The 11,326-nt window shown below is 34.6% G+C and overlaps 1 protein-coding gene across 1 annotated transcript in view; it reads left to right on the plus strand.

Annotated features, from left to right (window-relative positions):
• LOC120633748 (myosuppressin-like) overlaps positions 1-11,326 on the plus strand; it is a 42,576-nt gene that overhangs the window by 13,674 nt on the left and 17,576 nt on the right. The window lies entirely within an intron of this gene.

The following is an 11,326-nucleotide window of genomic DNA, read 5'->3' on the forward strand; positions in this document are numbered from 1 at the left end:
CTAAATCACATCTAAATACAAAAAAATAGGCATAAATTAAGATTACCCAAGACTAGAACTAAGTTTGGCAGTAAAACTATACAGGTTGAGGGAGCACTACTATAAATAGTCTACCCAGAGATTTTTTGCGAGAAATCTTTTAAATCATTCAAAAACAAGTTAAAAAAGCATTGTTTAAATATTTTATAAAAGCGCCACGTTTTGTATTTTTGTGTTTGTTTTGTTTTTGTATTACACTAAACTAAATATATTACCACTTCTTTATGTTAATTTTTAATTTCTCATTAAGTGAAACTGTTTCTTTTGAGAATAAATGTCTTTAAACCTAACCTAATACAACTTTACTCATCATCATCATCATCATCTCAACCAATTGACGTCCACTGCTGGACATAGGTCTTTTGTAGGGAGTTCCACAATACACGGTCCTGGGCCGCTTGCCTCCAGGAGCCCCAGCTACTTGCCTGATGTCGTTGGGGGCCGACCTACGTTGCGTTTATCAATGCGGGGTCGCCATTCCAGCACTTTAAGACCCCAACGTCCATCGGTTCTCCGAGCTATGTGCCCCGCCCATTGCCACTTAAGCTTCGTGACTCGCTGAGCTATGTCGGTAACTCTAGTTCTTCTACGGATCTCCTCATTTCTGATTTGATCACTTAGAGATACTCCTAACATAGCTCTCTCCATCGCCCGCTGAGTGACTCTGACTCAGAGTCAACTTTACTGTACAGTCTTAATACAGTCTATTGGTAGAGGAGCTTTTTGACATCGCTCGTCCGGGGAAGTACTTCTTCTTAGTCGTTTCAGTCTTAACAGACTGGTCGTGGTCGTCATCTGGGTGTTGTGGCTCGCTTGACAATACTTCGCCACTCTTCTCAAACGGTTGCCTTTCTTGCGCATTCATGTAGAGGAGCCTCGATTGTAGCCTTCACTTGGTCCGTCCATCTCATCGGTGATCTTCCGCGTGCTCTGGTACCTTCTACTTTACCTTGAACCACAAGTCGCTCAATGGACACGTCATTACGCCTGGACACGTGACCGAAGAAACTAAGAATTCGCACTTGAACTGCAAAAGAAAGGCGCTGTTTGATGCTGATGGGGAAGTGCTATCGCCATCCATATTTCTGCTGCAAAAGAGCATTGTTTTGTTCCGGTCTGAAGGGCGTGGTTGCCAGTGTAATTACAGGCACTTGAGCCTCAAATTAATGGACACAGACGCCAAACGTTTTTGTGGGAAATATAAAAAAATATATCATTTACAATTTATATCAACAAAACTATTGTTTCTCCAAAAATAAGATATTCTTTGCATATCAGGGTAAAATTAGTTCATCCCTATTGTCAGGTGCAGGGTTAGTCATTATTATTTGGGCAACTATTGGTTATGTGGTAGGGAGTCCACTTGCTTGTTTCAACAAAAATATTACTATGAATATAAAAATAGAATGGAAGTAAAAGCTTACAAATTCCTGGAGTTCTTCGTCAAATTTGCATGGGATATTACCTAAGGGGTGCCGGCTCGAGTTCATAAAGATGAACGCTATTAGGGGTAGCCTAATTATACGCTTCATATTTCCAACTGTTTTCGCCAAAATAACTCGTATTGTTGTAACTTTAAACGTACTATTATTTTTTATGTACAGCTTCTTATTTCATAAATTCTTTATTCATTTACATTTTTTTTAAAGTACCGCAGACTCATTATATACCTAGGTGGTCACCTGTAGTGACAACTAATGTATATGATGTGTATGTGATACTTTAAGAAAAAATTCTTAAAGTATCACATACACAAAACTACTTTTAAAATAAATTTAAAAAAAAACTGAGATATTTAGTGATAGTGGCCGGTTTATTTTCAAAATTCGAACAATTACTTATTACCTTATTTTTTTTATTTCTCTACAAGTTAGTCCTGTACCTACTGTGCCGCCTCACCCGTTACCAGTAGGGCTAGCACGGGCTGGAGAAATAAATTATATCCCCCGATTTTATCCACCTAATTAAAAACGGGAACATGGAATAGGACAAGTCTACCCCCGTTTATTATTAGACATATACTAGTGGATATTATTTCCACTTGTTCGCCAATGCTCTGAGAGTTGATAAAGCTGTGGTAGACGATAAATTTGTATCCTTTCCCCGGGGAGATCTCCTGCCCGTGTTAGCAGTGCTGGGGTTAAGTGACGATATAATTTACGATGATAGCGGGTTGTCCTGTTAGTCGTATGGCCATACACCTAATAGGTTTCTACGCGGTTATCGTACGGAACCGACAAAGACGGTAAGGCCATAACGCTATAGCCTCCTGCTGGAATGATTAAAAATTAGAAATTTCCAAATTACCTCTGCTTGGGATCGACTTATACGGATGGACGGGAGTTATAAGGATATAAGACCACATTACCCACATGTTACACTAATGTTAGTGATGGTGATACTCGAAACTGCGTTCGTTAACTTAAAACTAAAGCTAGGAGGGTTCCAAACGCGCCCTGGTTTAAGAAGAGCCCACAACAAACTTAGCTTAAAGGTTTTTTTTTGTTATCACCATCTCACAGTCCAGTTAATGTTGAGCTATGAAGTAGGAGTAATTCATACCCAAGCATTTTTATCATACATGTCATCTTTAAGATTATAATCGGTAGTATAGTTCGGTGGGTGAAATAAAAAAAAATACACTTCAGTTGTGTTTATTTATGTAGCAAGAAGAAATGTCGCCTTGCTAGCATATTAGCACACGCTGTTAATTGTAAAGCCATTTTTTTCTTGACGGTCTTAAAATAAAAACTATCTTTTCGTTACTAAAACGTAACGTAACGTAGTGTAAAGTTTATTTCAAAAATAACACTTACATAAAAAAAAACTCTTTTTATTTTCGCTTTTAATTTTAATCGCACTTGTTTTTCTCATATACAAAAACCGTACTACAAAAAGTAATCAAAAGTTTGTTTTCATTATAATACAAGTGAGAAAAAGTGGAGTGTAAGCCATTGTCTGTGTCTATAAATAGATAAGTGAATAAAGCTCTGTACTATTCGATGAATCAGTTCCACCATTTTATTTGCACTATACTTAGTAAACATTAAAAAGAGAATCAAAACAAATCGCATTCAAATCCACACGACTGAATGAGTAGGGCCTCCAACTATTATTATTTGCTGAGGATTGGCTTGATTGATACCGCTTTGTTATTTTAATAATTGTTTCGTAATTATTTAACCAAACCATCAATCAAAAATACTTTATTGCACACAAGAAAAAAAAAAATAAAAGATAACAAAGGTACAAGTCAATTAAATTTGTGTAACAAAGGCGGCTTTATCACTTATAGTGATATCTTCCAGGCAACCATTATGAGGAATTGGCTCACACATGAATCCTTATAGCGGTGCGCAAAACTCTAAGAATATACATACATATTAATAATTACAAAAACATTTCATATATAAAATAAAACAAAAACTACATGGTAAAATAAATAATACTAAAACGGTACAGAAAGTAAATCTAATTATATTTTGGAATAATATGAAAAAAATGCTATTTATGATTACTTTTGATCTATATAATTTTGTTAAGGCAACTAAACAATCGCAAAAAATATAAAGATCAACCACGTAGAATTTTAAATCGCCATTAAGTTTGCAACGTTCTGAGATCGAATCCGGTCATGTTAAGCTCAAAGCTGCCATTAAAGCTATACTTAATATTATTAATGCTAGTTTAATTATTACTAAATATATTTATACTGGTATGTGTACATATTATACATGTACCAGTTACCTATTCTATATAAATATACTACGACAATACACACATCGCCATCTAGCCCCAAAGTAAGCGAAGCTTGTGTTATGGGTACTAAGATGACTGATCAATATTTTTATGAATTATATATACTTAGAATATACATATAAACACCCAGACACTGACCCATACACCCAGTCGCTGCAAACTGCGCCAGTCGGCCGTCAAATATGTTGCCTGGAAAATATCGCGTATGTAACTATAAGGCTGCTAAATTCGGTACACTGTGCTATGATTAATTTTCTGTTGTATGTATTTTATGATCTACAATAAAATAGTTTTCATTCATTCATTTAACATGATGCTTAACACCTACGCTTCAGGTCGATGGACACAGGACGACACTTTGGTGACAAGCCCTGAGAGGGGTTGCTCTTTATAAAGGCGATAGTTATCCAACTACAACCGGTGGGATTATGTGCACGATACACCATCAATTATCACCAGATCAATCCGCAGCCTGATAACGTATCACACAACAAATACAAAAGTGACGTTTGACAGCAAAGATTTCAACATTTACGCCTATCGCAAGCCTGTCGTGAGATACGTAACCCACCCTGCCGTACTTGGCCTGCGTGGTGGACCAGACTATTAATATTCTTCATTTACAGACATTACATTTATTTATAAAAAATCAAATTGAAAAATTGAAAACAGAAATCTTTTAAATAATTTAAATATAAGCTAAAAAAGCGTTGTTTACATCTTTATATATATATTTCTTGTGTGCGTGTGTATGTCACTGAACTCCTCCTAAACGGCTGGACCGATTTCAGTGAATTTTTTGGTATGATTTTGGGTGGCACCCTGGATGGTTTAGATGCACAAATCAGCCCGACAGGTGGCGCTGGGGTCCGCTAGTTTCTTATAAATCCACCACCTTTTATTTCATTTTACTACTAAAAGCTGTTATATTAGTTTAAGCTGCTAGTATTTTATCACACTAACTGGATAATATATTAACACTTCTTTATATTTTTTATTATTTTTATTATCTTAATTTCTCATTAAGTGATACTGTTTCTTGAGTATACATGTCTTTAAACCTAAAATAATTTAAAATTGCAATATGAAATGCCTATAAGCTATATCAGTATGCTATTTGGCATACCTTTGGCTTAAAAAATTATCACTTATCTATGTAATTGTATTATGTAAGTTTATAATAGCATAAATATATATCATATATATCTATTATAGTATATATAAATTTATATCGGTATTTGTGCAGTTAATATGTAAATGTAGTATGTATGTTCATGTAAGTTTATTTTATTTTTTTGTAACATACTTTATGCACCATCCACTTTCCACTTTTTTATACGCTCAGGTTGCCTTTAAAATATCACTTTTAGTGATAAGGCCGCCTTTGCACCCTAGCACTAAGTACTATTCCTTGTATTTTTCCTATTGTGTTGTGTTGCAATAAAGTTTTTCTATTCTATTCTATTCTATTCTACCTTCCATTTACAGAGCACTGAGAGCCCTTTTTATTTTGAGAAGCGACCCGTGCTCAGTAAATAAAACACTGTCCTGGTTTGTAACAGTCTTCGATGGTGCGACTACAGCACTATATTCAGCCAGTACCCAGTAGTTATATCGGGCCGGGACTCGGGTGTCGCACGGACCGACGCGCGACGGTAATTTGTAACAATTACAGTTGTACAGGTGTCTGTTTACATGCTACGGGCACGTGAGACTTTATATTACAACTTTCCCGGGGTGCACCTTCGCCGTGTGCTTAGGTACGAACTAATAAAAGATCCAATTTAGTTAGGGGCATTCGTGGGAGGGAAATGCTATACAATACCTTTCAACACCTTCCTTTGATAGTTTGGTTAGGAATTCTACATATCGTGGGAAGGACCAAGTTCGATTGAGTGCATTTGCAAAAATTACACGAATAACTTATAGATGCAGCCTGGGTATTATACTATTAAAGGATTAAAGGAGGCTGATAAGTAAGCAATGGAATTTAATTTTTAACCAAGGTGGCGCATCGGTGAGCGCCGTGAATTCAAGTAGGAGGTCACATGTTCGATTCCCGACAGGAGCAATTTGGGAATAAATAATTTCTGAATTTACTCTGGTCTGGTCTGGCTTTGGCCGTGGGTAGCTACGACCCTACCGAGAAGGACGTTCCGCTACGCGATTAAGTGTTCCGGTGTTATGTCGCGTACAAACCGATTAGGGGTATGGTTACCATACTCCCAAACAGGTTAGCCTGCTATAATCTTAGACAACTTCTTACTACCAGGTGAGATTGCAGTCTACGGCTAACTAGTAGTAGACCAAAAAAATAATTGTATTCTTATTTTTTTTTTTTTTTTTGCATGTCTTTACGCGGCGTAAAACTTTCCCTGCAAACTTTAAAATAACGTAACGTAACGTTACAAGATACGTAAAGCTAAAAGACGCCATTTTTTATTTATTTAAATGCTAATCAGTTTAGTTATTTCGGCCCTTTCACCGGAGGGCTGGCAGTAATTGCGACCTAACTTGTGATATGAAGGGATTTACATATCAAACGTTTTTTTATTCTGCCAACAATTTAACTTGGAAGCTTTCTTAAACGCCCTACTTATTTTTTTGGGACTTAATAAGGAAAAATGTACATCGTTCCTTAAGGGCCTATCTTTGAAGCAAAGTTTGAATAGGATTAGCTTTATCGTTTTCGTGTAGAAAGAGAGCGATAATGCAAATAGGCTCTAATACAAATAAAAATAAAAGCAATTGATCATTTTGATTATGTATTTCAACATCTTTATTACGGAATATGAGAAAACATACACACGAAATACTTTATTGCATGCAAAAGTTGCCCTTATCACTTAAACAGATTTCTTCCAGGCTATCCAAATTAATGAACTATGGCAATGAGAGTCGGGGAAACGCAATTAAATACAAATATTTACACTCTAAGTATTAATATTCTTTAGATAAGAAGTAATGAAAAAATGAATAAAAATGTTTCATAGCGAAAGATATATTATATTATCATGATTATCTACAAAATATAAACGCGCTCTACAAAAAAATTAAAGCGCAAATCAGTGTTCGATCTAATAGAAAAAATATATAAGTAAATATTACTAAGACTAATAAATCTAATAATTTACAGGATACAATACATCACAACTGTTGCTATTTCGGTGTTGTCTGCCGGAACAGTTGGTTTAACGTAAACGTGAAAGAACAACTGCTAGACACGACCATCATATAGTTATTACTAAATCAAAGTCGTTATCCAATGACAGTTTCACTTTATTGTTTAACAAGTCATACAAATGGCTTAGAAAGGCCCTTAACTGTACGTAGTTAACCTGAGCACGTAATTTTAAAGGTTAATTTTGTTTGTCCTTAGATGTACGATATCGCTTGCTTTAAATATTTAGATAGACATTTATGGAAGGGCGAAAATGCGAATTCCTATTTATACCTTTTATCTGATGTTCTTTAACACAAAAATATCTTTATTCATAGAGTAAAACATCTTAAAAAAGGATTCTCGTGTGCAGTGCAATGGCCGCGTTGGCCAAATGATTAGTATTTTCAACTACAGTTGGACCTCTGTCCACGAGCACTCACACCCGCTTGGACGAAGTTCTTACTATTTAGAGCATCACCATAGCTCCTGTATTACTATTAAAAACAACAGAGTCTACCTACACAAATCCATTTTTAATATTATAAATGCGAAAGTATTGTTTGTCCTTTCATCACGCCCCAGTCAACCCGATTTTTGGCATAGAGCTAGTTGCAAGTACGGAGAGTAATCTGTAATAAACGCGGACGAAGGACGCGTGCAACAGGTATAACATCAGAAGAGTCTTTAACTTAAGCTTTGTTAAATCTTTGCAATATTTGACAGTGTTTATGCTGAATAAACGATAAGTTTGATAAGTTTATTAAATGTACGAGTAAGTTGTCGAACATTTTTATCGATATCTACCTGCGGTTACGAGACGCTATAACGCTCCCTAAACACAATGGATTTATTATTTCTATTTGGGTAAATAAATGGATGCGAGTGATTTATTGCCCGACAACCCAGTACATAACACACTAAATTTTGGATATAAATTAAAACTCAGTTTCCCTGTTCTGAATGTGAATTCATAATGCACTCTGCATCATCATCGTCCCAATATTATTCCCTACCAGAAAATATCAGTACAATTTATACGGGTATCTATTTATTTCAAACTACCCTGCGGCATCGCTATCGCTTTAACACTCATTTTTAACTCTCCGTATTAGTTGAACCTACTTAAGTATCTGAACTAACTAACTTTGCGCATGAAGCAGTTTTAATCTCAACTGCGGGATGCTAATCCACGCTAAAGAAAAAAACTCCTATTACTTCTCGCGCTTTTAAGTTCTTGTTTACAGGAGGTGTTAGCGGACTTAAACTGCGTTTTATAATCTTGTACATCAAGTGTAAAACAGAATCAGACGGCAAAAAAAAGCGTGTGCGTGTAAACTTTTACTATTATTTATTGATGAAAGAGTTAAATGTTTCTGGGACTCCGCCATTTCATTTTATATTCACTATTTCATTAATTGTTTTATAAATATAACCTAAAATAAACTATACTACTATTTCATTTTATATTCTATTTTAAATTCATTTTAAATAGAATACATTTACATTTTATAAATAATTTCATTTGTTAAATAGAATAATTGAGGGTAGAAAATTGAAGATTAGATCAGCACATGTTAATATAACAAATATTGTCATTGAATATTATAAAAATTCGCAATCCTCAGAAAATTAACAATTTATTTATTACAAAATTAATAAACAAACAAGTATATTTAGAGACTTAAAAAAACTTTGCAATTTAAACTTTTTTTTTTAAACTGTAGAATTTTTATTCACTTTGCAATTTACAACTGATCCGTTTGGAAATATTGGAAATAAATAATCCTAATAGATCATAATCATTATTTGCCACTAGCTGGCGTATAAGTCAAGGAGCGTGGAGTATATGACATATACTTACGACCAATCCAAATTATTATTTTTAAATAGAGGAAACAAGACAGACGTCTGACGTAAGCGTTACTTCCGTCAGAAAAAAATCTGAGTTACTCCCTAGTCGCTCCTTAAGAAGTTTAACTTCAAAAATATAAATTTTTGTGATACCATCATCATCAATTACCTGTTGCCTATGACAGTCCACTGCTGGGCTAAAGGTATCTGATGGTAGTACAGTAGTCACTGATGACCGTTCTCCGATATATTCCTACAGTCGCCTCTTACGACATCTGTATTCTAGACTGCCGTCACCACACCGCCACCAGCCAAAACGGTTCGTTTACAGCGGTAACCGACCAAGTCAATAAGCGACAAAGACGTGTGCTAAACTGCGATACTTCCAATAGGTTAGCTCGTTACGATCTTAAACTGCGTCATCATTTACCAGCCGCTGAGATTGCAGTCAAGGGCTAGCTTGTAGTGGAACAAAAAAGGTAAATCCTAATTCAAAAGGAATTTAACAACTAACAATATCACCGTTTTACTGTCTCGCAATCGGTTTGTACGTCTAGTTTAAATAATAAAATATTCTATAACTGTAAAAAGCTGTGTTTTAGCTGACTGACGGACAACATACCGCCCGAAAAAGGCTGATTCGGAATTTGAGATCCGAAACGTTGTATTAAAAAGATTTTTTTTTTAATTCCATCCTTAAAGGTAACGGAAACAGGGACGAAAAATTTTAATGAAAGTCTGATATTTTTCAAATTATTCCTATGAAACGTGCATTTTTTTTGGGCTTTTGGTTAAAAATAAAGAAGTACATTAACCCTATCGTTGATCTAATAAATGGTTAGAGTTCTAGGAACAAAACTATTTGAAAATTAATATCTTCGAGATAAATCAAATTATATAATAATTTAAAAAATCGTGCCGGATTAATGTGGGCCCTTAAATTACATTTTATTCTTAAATAGATCGCATGCTTGAGAATCATACGAAATTAACCTTTTCAATTCAAGCCGTACAGTTGAAAATAAAATAAAAAAATAAGCTTTAACTACACCCATTTTAATAACTAACTTATTGCAAGTGATTAAAGTCTATAATTGATTAGTTTTTCACTGGTTCTTCATGAGGTTAAAATAGTGGTGTAGCAATGCATTGTGCGTTTATGTGTTAATGCATTGCGTGCGAAATCGCACGTACGCACGCATTAGTGATGTTTGATATCGATATAGCTACTGCTAAGGATTGCAGTTTGAAGTTCTAAAAATGCGTCAAAATCATACTATTTTTGGTCGAGCTAAGAGTAGGATTAAAATAAACATCTTTTTGGTATTTTGTCAAAAATTACTCAGTATTTACTAGACCTGAATAGGAAATTGTAAAAATCTTATAACTACTTATAAGCACTTGTATATAAGTACTACAAAAGTAGGCACACACGCTATTCTCGACAGTGAAACGGAGACGTTATATGCGCTAAATTATAGATTTAGAGGTAATGTTCATACTTTTGTTTATTACCATGTTCCTGGAAAGTACCGTAGCAATTCTTATTGAGAGGTTTTTACACCAGTACATACCTACCAGTTTATCGCTTGTGAGCAGGTTCCTTTAAGTTTTACAGTAGGCGATAAGGGAGAGTTAAAGTTGTGTTAGAAGTTTGTTACTATATTACCAATTCTCTAATAGGCCGGGTTTAATGCAGTTTTTGGCTTTCATTTACGTCAGCGCAGATTATTTTCTAAGATATTTTAAGGATATACGCCACTAGAAGATACCGCAACAGTAAAAAAATTACAAAATAACTTGTATGCATGATATTATATTGTATGCTCAGAACTACTCGATTCAGTCATCATCTCCTTCCCACCGTCAAATTGCAAGGTGTTGAACGGGTCTGCACGTTACGTTGTTTATTTATATTTATCCTATAAACGACAACATTCTCTTCATAATACAAATTGCAAAGATTTGAAATGCCCTTCCTTTTAATTCTTTTAGGTAACCTAAAATATGAGTTCCACCATATCAAAACAAAAAATGTATCTAGGCGTAATTTATCCAAGGAAAAAGCCCAAAAACTAAAATTGCTTAGATAATTCACTCACCCAAGTTGGCAATAAACAATTTGGGTTAAATCGAAACCACCAACCTGATTAGAACGGTTTAACACGGTTTATTTTTTACGTAAGCAAAGACGTTATAAAACAAAATGTTAAAAGCAGTTTAGCATGAAATTATTGTAATTATCTTTTTAATACCATCAAGGACGACAGAAATTAAAAAAAGCCATTATTTCCCGCTAAGCGCTGCGGAATTTGGCTCGTGTCCTAAATAAATAAAGTATATTAATTATATTTCGTTCAACTTATAATTTTTACTTTTGAGATGTAAAATTATAAATTCATTTTATTAAACTTATCGTTATAGTCTTTTGTTCCTATTAAAGCTTTTAATAAACTTTTAAAAACAATTTTGCACTGACTAGTGTATGGTATCAGTCAGATAATGGGAAATATT

The sequence above is a fragment of the Pararge aegeria genome, chromosome 22 (genome assembly GCF_905163445.1).
Source record: "Pararge aegeria chromosome 22, ilParAegt1.1, whole genome shotgun sequence".
Classification (NCBI taxonomy): Eukaryota; Metazoa; Arthropoda; class Insecta; order Lepidoptera; family Nymphalidae; genus Pararge; species Pararge aegeria.